Genomic DNA, 18,865 nt, shown 5'->3' with positions numbered 1-18,865 from the left:
TCATACACTGGAAGAAATTTTGATGGTATTTAATTTTGTTATTGAAAGGAAGTTCTCTAGAACAATGATTTTTAGCAGCAATCAGGTATGGGAATTTCTGATGAGAAGACCCAAAAGATCACAGCTTTGATACTTGTTTTTTATCTTGCCTCCAACATCCAATCTAACATCAAGTCCTATTGACTCTACCTCCAAAATATTATCTCATATCTGACCAACCACTTCTCACTGTGTTTATTGCTACCCTCCTAGTACAAGCCTCTGGCAGCTCTGATTTGGACCATTACAACAGCCTCTTGTCTGGCCTCTTGGTTTTCACTGTTGACTTCCTAGAGTTCATTCTCTATTAGCCATTTAATGATATAAATTAGACTTCCCAACCTAAACCTCACTAATATCTCTCCCCTGAAATTAGAATAAAATCTAAACTCCTTCATGTTCTGTGTGATCTTTTGTATACCTACCCTCTGATCACTCTCAAATCACCTTCCTTGCTCATTATGCTCCAGCCATATTGCTTTTTTATTTTTAAGTATTCCAAGCACATTCCTACTTTGGAGATTTTGATTTGCTCTTCACATGGACAGGAATTCTTCCCAAGGCCTGGATTCTCTGTCCCCAGGTTTTCTCATGGCTGACTGAGAAAGTGCTTACTACTTAGGTCTCAGCTCAAATGTCTGCCCCCTGAGAGTAGCCTTATCCTGACCATGTATCTAAAGAGCACTCACCCTCTTTCCTTCAACTTTAATCATTCCCTATCTTGCTTTATTTTCTTTATAGCATTCAGCACTACCTGAAATTGCCTTATTTTTACATGTTTATTATCAGTTTTTGTGCTAACCCATAGTAGAATGTGGTAGTATGATGGTGGGGCTCCCCTGTCTTGTTCCCCACTATTTCCTCACAGCTTAGTATGAAGTTTGCCATTTGGTGTAAGGCTATTAAATATTTGCTGAATGTGTGAATGAATCAAGGTCCATATGTATCCTGGAAGTCTTCCTGAGAGGCCTTTACCACAGAAATGTGCTATAGTTCAGCATTGTGGCCCTTTGTTTTGAGTGCTGAGACGTCTGCTTTTGCCAGCATATAAGGGCTTTTTCCTCCAGGGCAGAACTTACATTAACCAAGATATAAGATTGACATATAAAATCCCTATGCCAATTATTAGTTTCAGTGAACAATATAATCATTATATTGATCTAGACTTGTACTAATATGATCTCTTGTGGTTTTCTGCCTATGGGCTAACTAACATACAGAAGGCAGAGAATTAAATAAAAAACTTTTTGGGAAAACATGGAATACAAGAAAGGGCAATCAGGTAGATGGTTTGTATAGTTAAAGATATTCATGTATTTGACAAATATTTGTAGATCTCTGACTATGTTTGTGTTCTGTGTTAGGTACTGAAGAATCTAGAAGGAATAATATCAAGTACCAGCCCATACGGATTTGCAGTCTAGTCGAGGAGGCAGACAATACACAGACAATTACAAATCACTGTCAAAAGTCCTCTTTTTAGGGGATGCCAGGGTGATATGGAAAGACATAGAAGGGAAACTGAGCCTTGGGTTACTGAGGTGAGCTTCCCAGTAAGTGGGGTGTTTTAGCTGAGCTTGAGGAGTTAGCAGGCAGAACCAGGAAAGACAGGGGGGCAGGATACTCCTGGCAGAAGCTGCAGCCTGAGCAAAGGTCTGGAACCTGGGAGAGCAGAACACTCTTTAAGAACTACAAGCCGTTCAATGTGGCTGTGATGGAGTTTGAGGTTGGGGCAGGGTGGAGTGAAAAGGCTGGTGATAAGAATCCTGGACTTAGGTTTGGACTTTATCCCTGTAAAGAGTAAAAGGGAGCCACTGAAAGTTTTTGTTTTGGTGGAGAGGCAGAGTTTATCTTTCAGATTGCTGCAGCACAGTTTTGTGCTTTGCATTCCTTTTTTCCATAGAATTTTCTACAACATCTGGATAAAGGCCACACTCCTTCTTGAACACATGACCCTTCCTTTATCCACGCCCTAGCCTCATACCTCCTGCTCTCCATTGCATGCTCTGTGCTTTAGACTTGCCAAACTTCTCAGTTTCCAGAATTTGCTCCCCACTCCTGCTAGTACCCTCACCCACCCCACCTCCAAAAAATGTTATTGGATTATTCTTCCAAACTATAAAAGTAATACATATTCTTTGCAACAAGCCAAATAACACAGTTGCAAAGAAAAAGTTAAAACTTTCTTCTTTCCTTTCACCACCACACACATATATATATATATATATATATATATATATATATACAGTGTGCTTTAAAACATTATGTGCTAGATGCTGTGCTATATCTAATAAATGTACCCACCAACCCCAAACAGAATATTATGAGCATCATTCCAGTACCTGCTGGATGCGACCCTATGCTTTATCCCATTTACCACAGAACTACCATTTGAGGTAGACGAGGAACTGAGATGTATCAACTTGCCCAAGGTTGGAGTTTGAACTTGAGCAATGTGGCTCTTTAGTCCACACTGCTTGCCACTGCCTTTTACTGTCTCCCAAATCATGCTATTTTTGTTCTTTTTAATAATGATACAGTATTTATATGGATATCCACAATTTATTCAATCATTCCCCTATTTATGAATGTTGTTTTTTTCACTGCTACTTAAAATGCCTTGATGTGTAATTCTCCAAGGTGGGATTTAAGGTCAGAGGGCATACTTATTTTTATTATATACTGCCAAATTATGTTCCAAGGATTATGTATCATCTTTACACCCTTCAAAAATGTAGACAGTATCTATTTTCCTATAGTCTCACTATTCCTGATGATACCGATATTTTTAGGGTTTGGGGTTTTTTGGTACTGTTGTCAGCAAAAATGGTGCACCTTTTGTTTTGATTTGCATGTTTCCTGACTACAGGTGAGGTTGAGAACTTTTCTATATGTTTTGAGCAACTTGTTCTATGATTTGTCTATTCACCTCCTCTCCTCATTTTTTCTACTGGGTTGCCTGACCTTGATCATTTGGGGGGTGGGGGTATGTTTATAGTAGTAGTAATGTTAACCCTTTTTCTGACATGTGTTCAAGTATTTTCTCCTGTGTTCACCTTTTGATTTTTTAAAAACATTTTTTACCTTATAGAAATGTTTAAATTTTACGTGGTCACATTTGTTGGTCTTTCTCTTCATGGTTTTTGGGCTTCCTGGAATTGACAGGTTTTTAGGCATCTTTCTCCATTAAGGACAGACTGGAAAAGTTGGCCAAGACCTTCCTTGGAGGGTGCTTGATGGCTTTATGACTTTTGTATCAACTTCTTCTACCTTTGCTGCTACCTCCCAATCTCTTTCTGAGGGACCTATTATTTCTTGGGACTTTTGTTACATTCAGGCAAAGCCTTTCTGGCCTGGGAGTCATTTGTCACTTATGAAACTGTATTTGTATGTCTTTGCTCTGATTCACTGTGTGCTAATTTTCTGTTTCTCTCTCCTGGGAGTAAGAATCAATCACCATGGGGGTCATCTATTTTATGTTTTGAGTTTTGGGCCATCTTCAGCCTCTAAGTTCTTAAGATTTTTATATGCAGTTTAGAGTAAAGATAGGCCCTTGATACAAGACTTGTGGGTGATGAAGATAAATTTTTAACAGGGAGGCTGTGAGCATAAGAGTGAGTTTGACTGTTTTTGATAACGGCTGTATAGTCCGGGGGAGGTTGTTACAAGTGTCAGGGCCCTTTTCCATAAAATGGAAATGATAATAATGCTGCTCTGAGGCTACATTTTGACAGTACAGGGGAGGCCTCTAACAGTTAATTTCAGTGTTTCTTTCTGGTCATATTTCAATAATATTTTAATTAGGTTAGATCTTTACAAATTAGCTTGGTACCCCTTTTGGCATCACAAACTCTCCTTGCTGTCAGCGCATAAAAGAAGGATAAAATTTCTTGGCCTTAAAGACTTGAATCCTTTTTGAGTCTCTGGAATGAACTGCCCATATTTCATTATTGAAAAGAGAAACATTTAAACTCTTAGTGGAAATTAAATTTGAGGGCATTTTGCACAAACCATGCTTAGGACCAAGGATCCAAGATCTAGCATGCATGGGTATGGGGTGGACATTAGGGAGACGAGTCTGGCCAGCATTTTGGTGGATTTCAAAATGTACATAGAATTTATTCAAGTCTTCATTAATGAACTTCTAGAAAAAAAGGTCAGGAGGGACCTAGCATCATTGCCCAGGCCTGCCCCCTGCCCTCACTGGTGATCATGGAACCAGTCAGTGAAGGCAGTTTGTCGAGTAGCTCAACTGATAGCATTCTCAGATAGTAACTAAATTTAGGACATCTGGGACTGAGAAGCTAAATAGGAGAAGTGATCTCAGGAGAATTTATGTTTGACCATGTGATCTGCTTCATTCTTTCCCTCCCACCTCCTCCTTTGAGGCAGCATAGACCTGCTGAGATCTAGATCCAGTAGACAAGAGAAAAGACTAAACCAGCTCCTAGCTTGTATATAAGTCTTGCTGTCATTCAAGCTTAGGCCTTGAAAGGTTCAGACTTTATGCAGGAATTCAAATTAATAATATGTTAAAAGCTGTGTATAAGACAATGTGCAGGATGGTGAGTGTGTTTGTATAGGAGAGACAGAGAGAGATGGGGATAGAGAGAGGGTGTCTTGCCAATGGGTTTCAGCCCTGGGCAAGTTCACTATGGATTCAATGTGACCACAGAAATGACAGTAGAACCTTCTTGGGTGAAAGGGTTATACACAACTTTATTTCCATGGTGGCAGGTTAATCACTAGAATCTTGTCTGTTCAGAGCGAGTCTGCATGCAGCAAGCCAATCTCTGCCTCTAGGCCTCTCTGCCTGCACATCCATCCTTTGGACCTCTGTCCTCGGCGCTGCCACCACTCCTGCAGCCTTGCAGCCATGCCACCTTGTTGCCCAGAGCACTGGGCAGGGCTCTGTATATAGAGCCAATAAGGATGCATTGCCCACATGTGTGTACTGAGCTAGCCAACCAGGGCCAGGTGAGAATCCTGGACACAGGAACCTTCACTTTATCCTCGGAGGGAGAAGGGGCTGTAAAAGTAAGGCAGCATTCTTGCCCTCACGTAGCAAAGGTTCCTAACTCAAATGTGTAGGAGACTAGGCACATTAAGTTAGTCAAGTGCCTTGTGGGAATTTGAACCAGGTGTTGCTAGATATTTTTGATTTTTCAAGAGAAGCTAGAAAAACTTTTATGGAAATCTGCTGATTCTTAAATATTAAAAACTGTACAGGATATATGTAATTTGGGGGTGGGGGCATTATATCCTGTGTAGGCCAAACTGTAGGCCAAAGAAAGCACATCTGTGGACTTTGTGGTCTCCAGGCCTCGAGTTTCAACTTACCATGGAGTAATCAAATATCTTCTTGAAAGCAGAGTAACTGAAAATCCTGTTGGCCTACAGGAATGACTCTCAGTGTATGTTTGTCAGAGTGGGGGAGACAGCAGGGCATTAGAGTCTGAAGGAGGATTTTCTAAATCTACACAGATTCTGACACTTTGCCAGCTCAGATGCTCCCCACTTCCCTCCATGGTGAAAGTTGCAGCATTGCAGACACCTGCTCCTCTTGTAAGTCCTGAGCTTCCCTCAAACATGCAGCGAAGGAGAGAAGATGCTGTTTCACAGGTCTAGAGCACTGGGGTTTATAAACTGCTTTCACATCTGTCCTTTCATCAGGTCCTTACAACATTGTGCAACAGGTATGACAGGTATTGTTTCCGTTTAGAGCTGCTAAAAAGGCTGAGTGAGTTTAAGTGATTTGCCTAAGATCATGCAGCTTGTAAGGGATAAACATGAGACCAGATACCTAATCTTATAATTTCTAGACAGGAGTTTTTCCTCCCATACATAGTTTTGTGTATTTATGTGTATTTATTTATCTGTGCTGTAGTTAATTCTTGATAGACCTAAAGTGATTCCCTTCACTGAGACTTGTGACTGTTTTTTGCCGTGTCCCGTGACCGAATCCCAGCTGTCTCCTTCCTGGCTTTGTATGCTGCCTGGGGCTCTAGATCTTCTTCCTTTTAACTACTGTGAAACCTAAATACTAGTCAGCCTTCTTGGGACCCTGTCCATTACCAGCTCTGCTCCTGGGCTCTTCAGGGGTCCCAGGTTCCCACTTCTGGCCTGTCTTGCTACACACTAAGTCTCATGGGGACACTGTGAGTCCAAAGCTGTCCCCAATACAGGTGATTTGTGCCCTACACATTGGTTGTCTGGAACTGGACTGAGCACGCTGTCTTATCTTACATAGGCTGCTGAGCAGCTGCTAAAGCAGTGATTTCCCAATGCATGACAAACTTGGGTGATGAATAATGTACATTACTAGAGGAGCTAGAATTTATAATTCTTCAAATATTCTTCCCAGTCCAGCTTAAAAGGCAGCAGTCTGTCAGAAGAATTTTAGTAGTTTGAGGTCTCCAGTGTCTATTAAATACTACTTGGAGGAACTCTGGAATGTGCAGGGTCTGGGTGGACATTGTGGCTGTCTCTGACACTGTCTTTTGAAGGGGTCATTTCATTCCTGTCTGGAAACTTGCCAGGAAAGGATGGTGGGAGAGCTGGTTGTTGCTGGGTATCCAGGTGTATACAGCAGGGCTCTGCATGTAAAGAGTATAAAAAGCATTGAGTCTTCTCTTTCCTCATCTTCTTCCCAGACTGTCACTGTGATGGTGACCAACACAGAGAGAGACACACAAGAGTGAGAGAGACAGAGAGACAAAGGGAGAGACTGAAAGAGAGGGAGAGGGAGGGAGCTACCTAGTGAATCTGAAAGTGCTGCTATGGGTAGTTATAGAGGAAATGGAGACGTTGCCTTTTGCCAGAACCTCCTGTAGACCAGGATTGACTTTAATTACTGGTTTTTATCAGGGAGTGCAGATCACCAGCGGGAAGGGTGTGTTTCAGCCTTATCTCGGATGCTTCCTTACTTTACTTGACTTAATTCAGAAACTATACAACTGTTGAGGGTGTAGCTTGTACTTCCTTTGCATGTGATGGAAGTTTTATTTAAAGTCCGTAACCTACAGTAAGAATAATCAAATGAGAGTTGTAAACCCTTTTGGGGCCATTTTTACGTAATAAAACAGTAAAGCCAGGCCTCCCTCCCTCCCTCTCTCTCTCTCTCTCTCTCTCTCTGTATCTCAAATTCAGAGGCAGAAGAACCAGATTTTTGTAGGAGGAAAATGAATTCTTGTACATTGTCACATATTGCTCAAGGCCTTTTTCAATTTAATAATAAATATTTTAAAAGCAAAAGGGGGCCTATTGATATGTTGATCTCTAACCTCTTCCAACAGAGATACAGAGTGCAAAGTATTTCTTAGACTATTTGAAAAACATACTGTAACTCCAGGGAGAGGAAATCGGGGACAAAATACCTCTAAAACTGAAATCAGTCAAAGGGAGAAATAAAGTTTAAAACCTGTTTATTGCTTACAAATGCAGTCCTGTGCTATCTCTTTCCTGCTCTGACAGAAGCAAGCAAGACCTCCCCCGAACCTCTCAGGTTCAGATAAGCCCTTTGATGCCCAGGTAATTACCCATTGATATGGAGATGAATTTATCTCCACCCCTGAGGAACGCCTGTTGATATGCAGGTGCACTAAAGTCAGGTGAGATATTCTGGAAGTATTACAATTTTACCCACAGGCTACCCCTCCAGAAATCTTGCCTTACAGTCTACTCTTTTCCCCTCTTCAGCAGTGGTCCCTGGGTGAGAAAACTGGAACATTGTGACTAGACTAATGACATACAATAGCAACAGCAATAAAATCATGATAATCCTCAAGCCAGAGAATTGAGCTAGGTTGAAAGTCCTATGCAGATTAAGTCCACAGCTTACCTATTCCAGCAGGCAGTAACTGAAGAGGTAGAGGGTTCGGAGCAATCATCATACAGCAGTTGCAGCCAGGGGGCACATCCAGGCCATAAGAACTGTAGGAGAAAATATTCTTAAGGGTGATAAGTACATGTTTTAAAGACACCAGCATAGGCAAATCTTGTCTATCAGGTAGGATACATGCAAGAGTGTGGTCCTGTGATAGGACAGTGGCAGGAATGGGATGTAGTCCTGGTTTAGTATACCAGACTTTCACCTCCTTTGCTGTGGGAGTTACAGATGGGTTGATATATAGGACTATGGGAGGTACATGCTCTGTCCATAAAGAGAAAACAAAACTTCCCCGTAAGATGCTATTACTTCCTGGACATTTTGGGTACACTACTGTGATCTTTGGGGGCCACTCTGCTGTTACTCCAGGAATTCACACAAGGCCAGCTTCCAGGCCTTTTCCCCAAAGTGCTAGAAGGGCCAGCCATTCCTGGTCCATGTGTCAAAATGTCCAGGGCCACATTCACTCAACAGTGTCTCCAGGGTTTAATGAAGTAGGGGCGGGCAGCAAGATGTTGCTCTGCTGGCCATATCCTGGCTTTAGTAACTCTTCTTTGGTTTGCAAATACAGTTGTATAGGAGAGGCAGCAAGATGTGTTAGCATATCCATAGGGCTCAAAGCTCCTTTACGTAGCTTCTCATTCAAATGCTGTAGCACTGTCCATAGGCAAACTGACCAGCCCATAGACTATTGGTGTCCTACTTCAGGCCAGATTTCAACAAACCATTGTACCTTTCTGTCATGCCTGCACCAGTAGGGTTATATGATACATGAAATTTCTACTTTATTCCTAATTGCTGCATCCATACTTATAATGCATGTCCAGTAAAGTGGGTGCCTTGATTGCTGTCAATCACCTGTGGCTGGCTGTAGGCTGCAAAGAGATGCTCTAGGACCCTCTTGGTGGTTTGCTGATCTGCACGATGTGCAGGAAAAGCAACCAGTAGTCCAGTAGCCATGTGCACACAAGTCATGGCATACTGATATCCTTCTAATATGGGCAGAGGCCCAATATAGTCTATATTGCCACTTGGCAAGGGCTACTGGCCCCCTTAGAGCACACAAGGCACTCCTTCCAGACTCTGCTGCTTCTTCAAAGGTCAATGGCAAGCCCCACCAATGGGCTACAGCCCACATTTGTTCTTGCCTCACATACAACAAATGTTGGTGTAGCCATTGGGCCACATCAGAGGCAGGCTTCCTTCTAGCCAGTGCACCTGGACCAATGTGTCTGCTTCATCATTCCCTGGGGATGCCAAAGGCAAATGACCAGTCACATGATGAACAGTAACAGTCTTAGTCTGACCAGAGGCCCATAGGTCTTGCCACAACTCTGCCCCCAAAGGGGCTGGTGACTAACCATTCAGTTGCCATGGTACCATGTTGGTAGCCTCAGGGTCAAGCCCCAATAGATGGCCCAGCTGTCAGTGCAGACAACTATAGGAGAGGGCTCCTGGGTGATCACGAACCATACTGCCTGCAACTCAGCCCATTGACTACTTTTCCCCTCTCCATCCTCCATCCATACTGTCTCAGTCTTAGGATGGAAAGCCACATCCCTCCACCTCAGGGGCTGCCCACGACTGGAGCAGTCTGTATACAAATCATCTTAAGGTATAGGGGCTTTTCCCTTCAGATAAGGACTCTTGGCTACCAGTGGCTCAAAAGCAAGTTCTTCCTGCTTTCCCCTGGTATAGGTCATGGGCCCCAATAAGCTTTGGAGTTCTCCACTTAAGGGGCTAGTAGAGAGGGCACTGCACTGCTGTAAATAAGCACCCCATTTGGCCAGTGTAGGTGTCTGTGCCATGCCACTCTGTGGCCTTTGGTTCCAGTCTCGCACCTACCCCGCAATGGGGTAGGTGGTTATTACCTTGGTAGGAGCTGTTCCAGCAGTGGGCTCCATAGCCAGCAAGATGTGATACACAGGAGCCAGTTGCTTCTCTATCAAGGTGTACCGGACTTCTGCTTTCCATAGTTGTGATCAGAATCTAATAGGTTGACGTGTCTGTTCAGGCTGCTGCCAAAGACCCCATCCATAACCATCTTCGGTTACATGAACATCTAGTTCACAGGGCCTTGATGAGTCCATTACACTTGAGGCCTGTATGGCCTTGACTGCCCACTTGGCAGCAGTAAAAGCAGCTACACATGTCTCCTTCTAGTCCCACCTGATGCCCTTTTGTCCAACTGGTATAAGGGCTTCAGAATTTGTACCAAGTGCAGGACTCTTCAGTAGTCCAAGAGACCCAAAGCTCTTGTCTAATACTGCTAGAGTGGTAGGGGTGGGGAAAGCCTCGACCTTGTCTATGACTGCTTCAAGAACAACTTTCATTTTACCTGACCCAACAACCCCCAAGAATTTCACAGACAAACCAGGTCTCTGAACCTTGGTGCTGTTCACAGCCCATCCTTTTTCCTGTAGATTTTGCAACAGTCTAAGAACTGCCCCTTCTAAATCTGAAAGAGAATCAGATGTAAGCGTAATATTATCAATGTAGTGATACAACCCACACTGTTTGTGGTTTCTTCCATGTGGCCAAGTCCTGGGCTACAAGTCCATGACAGATGGTGTAACTGTGGAAGGACAGTGAATGTCCACTGCCGGCCCTCCCACATGAAGGTAAACTGTTCCTGACTTTCCTGTGCTGTACCAATAGAGAAGAAAGCATTAGCAAGGTCTACTACATATGGATATGTTCCCACCTTACAGCTGAGGACATCTACAATTTCTGCTATAGAGATGATAGCTACATGCAAAGGGGGTGTGACTTTATTCAATTCCTTGTAGTCCATGGTCATATGCCAGGAGCCGTCTGGCTTTTTCACTGGCCACACTGGGGAATTAAAAGGACTATGAGTGGGCTTTATGATGCCTACCTTTCCAAATCCTGTAGAGTTTCTCCAATTTCCCGTGTCCCCCAGGCAATTTATACTGCTTAGTATTTGTCACCCACCAAGGTACAGGCAGAGCTACTGGTAGGTACTTAGCATGCCCCCTCAGAACTGCCTTTATCACACATACACTCAGTCTGAACTCACCTGCAGTGGTGTGTAACCACGGGCCCAGCAGAATATCTACCCCCCAAATATATTCAGGGATGGGAGAAATGTACACGGTATACTCCTTTGGGGGTAAACACTCTATCCCCATTGAGATTTGGGCTTTCTTCAGTCTAATTGCCTTACTCCTATAGCCATCCATCACAGCAGGGGTCCCAGGAAAACATTCAGGGTTGCCATAAATCAGAGAACACTCAGCTCCTTTGTCCACCAGTGCCAGGACATGTTGTACATTCACAGGGGACCAATGAATTGCTAATTCTACATGTGGCCTCCAGTCCCCACCATGTTCCCCAAGGTGGGATCCTTGACCACCCACTCAGTTGAACCACAATGCCCAGTCATCATCCTTTGGGGGTGAGGGCTGAGGCGAATCCTGAGTACTGACTCCTAGAAAGTTTTGCAGGGACACTGGCCAGGCATGAGGTCTTGACTTGTCCTTCTCTCTTTGGGTCCCTAGTGACTACTCTTGTCCCCCACATAGGACAACCCATATGTGAGGCTACTCGTACTTTAGCAGATCTGGTGGTGGGGGTGGGGTTGAAACAATAAAGGCATGGAAGGAAGTACTGGCTGTGGTATGAGGCATGAGGTCCTGGACCTCAGCAGCTGAAACCGCTGCTCTGGTTTTAATTGGTGCCACAGTTCTAAAAAGATTCTGTTGAGCAGCCCATCAAGTTTTTTCTTTCACTACCCTGGCCTTTATCAAATCAACCCACATCTGGGCCCTTGAGACCTTCACAGGGCCTTTTGCACTTCTTCTTTCAGTTGTAGCCAGTACTTCCTTCCGTGCTCTTAATGGCATCCCATAGGTTATCACCCAGCTCCTCCAAGCAGTGCTGAAGTGTGTCTTGCTTCTGCCTAAGTTCTTCTCTCTTATCACTAACCCTCTTGAGAATCCTCTTTCTCTTGTAAAACATTTTCCATTATCTTAACGAAAAGAGACCCTACAATGCCAGCCACTACATGGCCGCCTAGAGTCTCCAAGCAGTCTTCCAACTCACGGAGGACTAATTCTTCAGCTTCTGGTGTTTACACCTTTTCCCAGTTCTGGGGAGGGCCCTACCCCTCTAGGAGGTACTTTACCCTAGACCAATTCCCCACTAGGGGCTCCCAATTGGAAGCCTCACAGCTGGGGAGAATAATTACAGGTAAAGCTGCATCCTCTGCCGCTGCATGCACTGTGGCCTCCCCACCATCCACAGAGGGGATTCTGAGCATCTTCCCACCATCTCTAGGAGCAGCCCTCCCATAGGTCACACCCATTTTAACAGATTTTGGGTTCAGAGATCCTGCTGACTACCACAGATGTGACTTTGGGGAGAGGAAATCCTGAGGCAAAATACTGCTAAAACCTAAGTCAGTCAAAGGGAGAAATAAAGTTTAAAACCCGTTTATTGTTTACAGACTGCAGTCCGGGGCTCTTTACTGCTCTGGCAGAAGCTAGCAAGACCTCCTTCAACTTCTCAGGTTCAGATAAGCCCTTGGTTGCCAGGTAATTACCCATTGATATGGAGATGAACACTTTCTCCACCCCTGAGGAGTGCCTGTTGATATGCAGATGCACTAAAGGCCACCCCTGAGGAGTGCCTGTTGATATGCAGATGCACTAAAGGCCACCCCTGAGGAGTGCCTGTTGATATGCAGATGCACTAAAGGCCACCCCTGAGGAGTGCCTGTTGATACGCAGATGCACTAAAGGCCACCCCTGAGGAGTGCCTGTTGATATGCAGATGCACTAAAGGCCACCCCTGAGGAGTGCCTATTGATATGCAGATGCACTAAAGGCAGGTGAGATATTCCAGAAATATACAATTTTACCCACATGAAGGAAGATATGTCAGAGTTTCCTCAGTGACTACAAAGGACGACCTTTCTCTGTTTGCTTTAATATAGAGGTGTTGGATAGCAAGTGAGGGCTTTGGGTGGCCTGTAATAATAATAGCAGCTAATTTATAGTTATGTGCCAGACCTGTTCATGTATGTGTGTAATCTTTGTAATAACATATGGGTTACTTACTATTATTAATAATACCATTTTACACACGAGGAAACTGAGGCCCAGTGAGTTTAAGCAACTCTCCTAGGTCACTCAGTTACGAACTTACCATTTGCATCAGTCTGGACCATATGGACTTCTCTGACATTCTACTGCAGGGCTGAACCGAGGATCAGTATTTGCCTGTACTGAAGCTGGTCCATAGGCCTGTTCTGTTGTGTGAGACGTGGCTGCCATCTCTCAGCAATCTTCTGATATTGCAACAGCTGGTGTTTATTGGCCACATACTATGTTCCGAGTAATGTGGGGAGTGCTTTATGTACATTTTCTCACCAAATTCTCCCCAAAATCTTATGAAGTATGGGCTATTTCACCTCTACTTTATTATGAGGAAACTGAGACCAAGAGAAGTTAAGTTACTTGCTCAAGGTCAACAGTTAATAGGTGCAGGGCCAAGATTTACCACTGTGCTATCTTGCTCTCCTGCTCAGGATCTGGGCTCCTCACTTCTTTGTGCTCCTGGAAAAGTCTCTGTTAGTACACATTTTCTGCATGTCCTGACTGTTTTGCTAGGAACTTTCTGAAGTGAAGGGTTAAGAGTACTTTCAGAAAGAAAACCTTGGCTTAATAGGGAATCTGGAACAGGAGAGGTGCCAAGGACTTTTGCCTTCAATGGAATATGTGCAAACATACGATAGTGTGTTCCTGTAGGGAAAGGAGAACATTGACTATTAAAATAGGAAATCTCAAATATTCATGATAGTTGGTCACATTTTGGCCTTTATGCTTAATCAATAATTAGCATTTGGTTCTATTTTATATAGTATTCAATGTATATTTCCCCTTTATGTGGTTATTTGGCTGCTGTTAATGCCTCAAACATTACAGCTGCTTACTACAGCCAAAAAGCTCTAGCACAGTAACTTGAAAATAGACTCAATTCATCTATATCAACAATGCTAATTATATAAAATGAAAGTATAAATATATAATGTTAGATTCTATATGAGAATAATTAACATTCAATTCTGGTATTTTCTCCAAATTGTCTCATTTCAACATACTGTAAAGTCTTACTCTGTCAGTTTTCTTGTTAGGTGCTGGGGCTAGAAGCATAAATAACCATGGAACTTGTCTTCAAGTAATGTGCAGCCCCTAGGGAGACAACTCAAAACACAAAGAACAGGATGCAATTCAGGGCAGAAGTGGAGGAGATGATCCTAGAGTGTTTAGTATATCACACGATGGGGAGGGGTTGGTTGCAGAGTAAATGGGCTCTGGAGTCAAGAGAGAATTCAAGTCCCGGCTTTACCACTGATTAGCTTTTTGACCTTGAGCCTTGACATGGTTTTTCTAGGCATTTGTTTCCTGAAGTGTAAGGTACTTTCAGGTTCATAGGTAGTTATGGGATTTGGATGAGAAGCACTTGGAATACTTACGCAGGTAGTCTTAAAACAATGTAAGCATTCAGTGCATGAGAGCTGTTATTTTATAATGTATAACATGAAAGCATTCTCAACTTCAAATAGAATGGACTTAAAGTTCATGGACTTTGCAAAATTGAACTTAACTCATATATTAACCACTTATCTAGCCTTTCTACTTTCTAGAATTCTTCCAAAATATCTCCCTTTCCAAATCTGCTGCTTATAGTACTTGGGCAACTATAGGGAAATACCACGTGGGGAGATGTTATCTGGGCTAAGGTGGTATGATGTCACAGAACTATCTTTCCCCTATATGAGTTTCATTTAAAGCTGATGGGTGTATCCTAGATGAGAGTTTGAAGAAATCTGACTGACTTTTGGGTCAGAGTAAATTCTAGAATTAAAATAGATTTTGTTCTTTTCTTTTTTTTCATTAGGAACAAAAGTAAAACCCAATCAGTATCCTCAAAATAAGAAGAATATCAAACCTGAAACCAAAATATAGGAGAAATTTCTAATTGATTACAACTTAATTCTAAATTTTTTGTGAAAATATTAATCACAAAAGTTGTCATTAGGATCCCTGCCATCCTTTGTAAAATAAAGTGGGGGAAAAAAAGCCATCTTGGGTTTCAGTACAAATTTCAAACATCATATTTTTAAAATTTGGGAGAGATGAGTAAGTTCAGTTTTCCCACTGGCCCGGACTGGAGCACCTTTCTTTTGCACAGCTCTATCTCCACTAACAAATGCTCTGCAAGCAGATTTTTTAGTCAGCTGTGATCAAACAAGAAAATCCTCAGGCATGCCAGACAGTACAGTGCAAGCTCAGTGAAGCATGCCAGAGAACAGCCTCATTGAGGACCCTCAGGTGGTAGGGTCTGTCTGTCTGTCTGCTTGCACGCAGGTACAGAGCAGCAAGGCTGCAAGTCCTGTGGTTTCTCTTTGGGGTCTGTATCCTTTCCTTTCTCTGCCATTTCGCTCTTGGCCATGATTATCCCAGCCATCACAGGGCTGGTCTCTAGCCCCTCCTTCTGATATTAGTTGTTTCCAGTCATTCTCAAGCCCCCAGACTCTCCTTTCTGGAGCCTGGATCCTCTGTGGGATAATTCTCCCTGTCCCATCTCTGGGCATTCTTTCTTCCTTCTCTCAAAATGATCATTAAGAAAGGATCATGAGGCCCAGATGGGATGGTTTCAACTATACATTGCTGCTGGAGAGCCCTGCTGTCCTGGGGAAAGGGTGCCTGGGACTAACTGTAGCACACTTTGGAGGCCCACCTGCCCCAGCCCACCTGTCCCACACAGCAGGTCCTGCCCACTCCTCTTTCTAGCATCCTTACTCCCTCAACTCTAACCTCTTCCATCCCTCTGCCTCAGAGATTTCTGTTGCATATTTTAAGTTTTTCATAATGTCCAGTGCTATTTTAATAAATACATGATTCTAATTACATACTGTATAAAATACTTTTTCTGAAATTGGGATATGACTCTCAATGCTTCTCATAGATATTTCCATGTCTAGTAAAGTTTATTAGAAAGAGATGTATTAATGGACTATATAGTATCTTTTAATCAAAGCAAGTAGTAAACTGACTCAATTGGCAAAAAACTGACTTTTTGACAAAATAGCGATGGGTGAATAGCAAATAATGCATGAACTATTCCTATTTCTTATTTATTTCAACCATATTTAAATAAAAATAAAGGAAATAAAGATAGAAAAACTTCACTTATAATCCTAGCTCCATATAATTACTGTTGTTATTTTCCTCGGTTCTCTTCCAGGCTCACACTGTGACACCGTATATTTATAAAGCTGCTGGATGGGTTTCCTTATGCACTTCTGTTGTATAGGAATTCTTATGAAAAGTTGTATTCCATTTGAGGATTATACTTCAAACTGGCTCTTAATGGTCTCCACATTTAACCAGCTGCATTAACCAGCTTCAGTCTGTTATCTCAGAACTCTGGCTGCACCAATGTAGTATTGAGATGGATCTTTTTTTTTTCTTTTGGTGGTGATGGTGGGGCTATGACTTTACTGTCAGCACATTAGAAGAACAGCTGTGTGATACTAGATTTTCATTGTGTGTTTTATTGTACATAGGGCGTGTGGGTATTAATAGGCCTTTACACCTAAGAGTTGAATTCCCTCTTTGTCTTTGATTTCTGTGTCCTGTTGACATCATGGAAAGTTCTCAGTTCAAGATAGGCAATGGGTTGGGCATGAAGTAAGGATCTACCTTATCCTCCAAGAGGGACAGTAATGCATGCATACCCCGGACTCAAGAGAGTAACAGCTTCTGCTGGCCTCTCCCTCTTCCTAGTTTTCTTTCTGTAATTGCAGATGTCCTATCTTGGTGTTTATGAAACTTTCCTGATTACAAAAATCATCTCAAGTGCAGGTGAAAAATACAGTTTCCTGGGCCCTTTCTAGACCTATTGAATCAGAATTCTGAGGGATAGCTTGTTTTAAACTGGCACTGTGGTAACTTGTACAGTCCAGGCAATAAACAGCAGTTTATTTGAAGCCGATTCATAGCTGCTGGCTCACACATTTGCTTAGCCCACATTCAAAGAGAGGTGGCCAGCAATTCCATCCTCGGGCAACCAACAGCTGGGCATACATTCTGGCCTATCCCACTCCAAATATAGCTGTGGCCATGGCTATGTGAAAAGTAGCACAGGAGAGCAGGCCATGTGGAAGATAATCTTTCCCACCCAATGTCATTATACAGAAGACTACCACAGCCTTACGTCTGCTCAGTGAAGATGAAGAAATACAAAGGTGGGCTTATTTTCTCTGTGTCACTCACAACTTTGGAGTTTTGTTCCTCACTGAAATTATAATTATGTACAGGGTGGGGTGTGTGTGTGTATGTACTTAGAGTTTTTTCTTATGCTTTTTTCATGTGGTTGTTGGTTTATTTTTAGTTCAGTTTATACACTGAAAAATAGCTCCCTCACTAATCCCAGTGGTATTAATTTGAAAGATAAGCAGAGTTTATGCAACTTTAGGTCATTGCCCAGGTCTGGAGTGGTATACCTTGACATAGGCTAGTCCCAAAATGGGGATTTTGAGTTTACACTCACTTCCCAGGTCCCTCCCCTTGCCCTGGGGAATCAGAGCCCTCTCTGCTCTCCCCACCCCCATTCCACACTAGCGTACCATGCTCCACAATCATCTTTCCCTCCTTTTTAAATTCTCCTCCTGAGTCAAAAGATAAAATAGAATATCAATAAAGCATGACCCACTAACTCTCATCTTTCAGATTTAGCAATCTCAGCTAGCTGATAGAAGGAAAGGAATGGATGAAATGAACTCATGCCAAAGTGGGAATGACTTATTGATGACTTAACTGCATTAACAAACCATTCCAAAGACATTTATATTTTAAGACAATGCATGTTAAACTAAAGGAATAAGTCTGAGATACAGGCTATCAGGCAGCCTTAAAGGAGATTGAAGGGAAATTTTGGGCAGAGGGATCTTCAAATCACACTACAAGGGCTGTAGCTCACTCTGTTACCTGAGGTCAGCCATTGCTCTTAAAATTTGTTGATACGGTGTTCAGCCAAGAAGGCCAGGGAAACGTGCTTGGGACTGGTTAAAGTGCAAGTTCAGGCCTTTCTCCCTATCCTCTCAGTCTCTCTCATCTCTAGTAGGTCATGATATGTGTGTACTCTGCACAGTAGGTTGTTAAGGGAGCAAACAGATCACTTGCCAGTACAGGGCCCAGCCCAGGAGAGGGAGCATCTCTTCCCCACAGATCCAGAAACTTCACAAACCTGCAGTCAGGCTCATTACATTTTCATTATTTAAGGCTGCTAACTTGTGGACTAAGGGGTGCCAGTTAAGGCCCTTTCATGTACACAGAATCAAGGACCTTTGGCACAGGCTGTTTATCACTGTGTGTAAAGGTGAAAAATTGACTGGAAGAGAACATGGTATTTTATTTTCCCCCATGTCAGTTGGAAGTTTAGTTTCCATGTCTTTCTGTGCTACTGACATAATAAATCTAAATCCAACTGGGCAGGCTTTTTTTCTTTATTGAAGTATTCTGCATTAGGAAATGAAAATATTTTACAGAGTAAATGCAAAATGAGTAATAGATCAAGCACATTGTATCCCCACCTATAAATTTAGATTCAAAGCTCAGTCATTCATCAGTTTGTGTGTTTGAAAAGCTTCTTGTTTGGGATCCTTAGGCATCGTGACTGCTCGGTGATTTTCAGTCTTGGCGACAGACCTATGGAGACAAGGCTGGATGTGGCTCTCTTGAATTTTTTTCCCTTCTTTCTAACCCATTTAATACTTCATATTAAATAAAAATTTGAAATATTGGTAACTGAACTTTGATGGGTCTGATTTCCATCTACAAGTTGCATTGAATGATAGTGAAGAAGCTTTTGGGCTCAAGGTCAATGATTAAATATTCCAAGAGCTCT

General features: G+C 42.7%; 1 long non-coding RNA gene across 6 annotated transcripts in view; it reads left to right on the top strand.

The window, feature by feature from the left end:
- LOC108388251 (uncharacterized) overlaps positions 1-18,865 on the top strand; it is a 224,934-nt gene that overhangs the window by 9,247 nt on the left and 196,822 nt on the right. The window contains exon 3 of one of the 6 annotated variants that reach the window (XR_012131575.1): positions 16,202-16,392. The exons of the other annotated variants lie outside the window; for them this stretch is intronic. This is a non-coding gene — a long non-coding RNA (uncharacterized lncRNA). Of the gene's footprint in view, positions 1-16,201; positions 16,393-18,865 lie in introns of those variants that run through there. 6 annotated transcript variants of the gene reach the window in all.

The sequence above is a fragment of the Manis javanica genome, chromosome 5 (genome assembly GCF_040802235.1).
Source record: "Manis javanica isolate MJ-LG chromosome 5, MJ_LKY, whole genome shotgun sequence".
Classification (NCBI taxonomy): domain Eukaryota; kingdom Metazoa; phylum Chordata; class Mammalia; order Pholidota; family Manidae; genus Manis; species Manis javanica.
The sequence above is the reverse complement of the archived record's forward strand: the minus strand, read 5'-3'. Positions and strand labels throughout refer to the sequence as shown.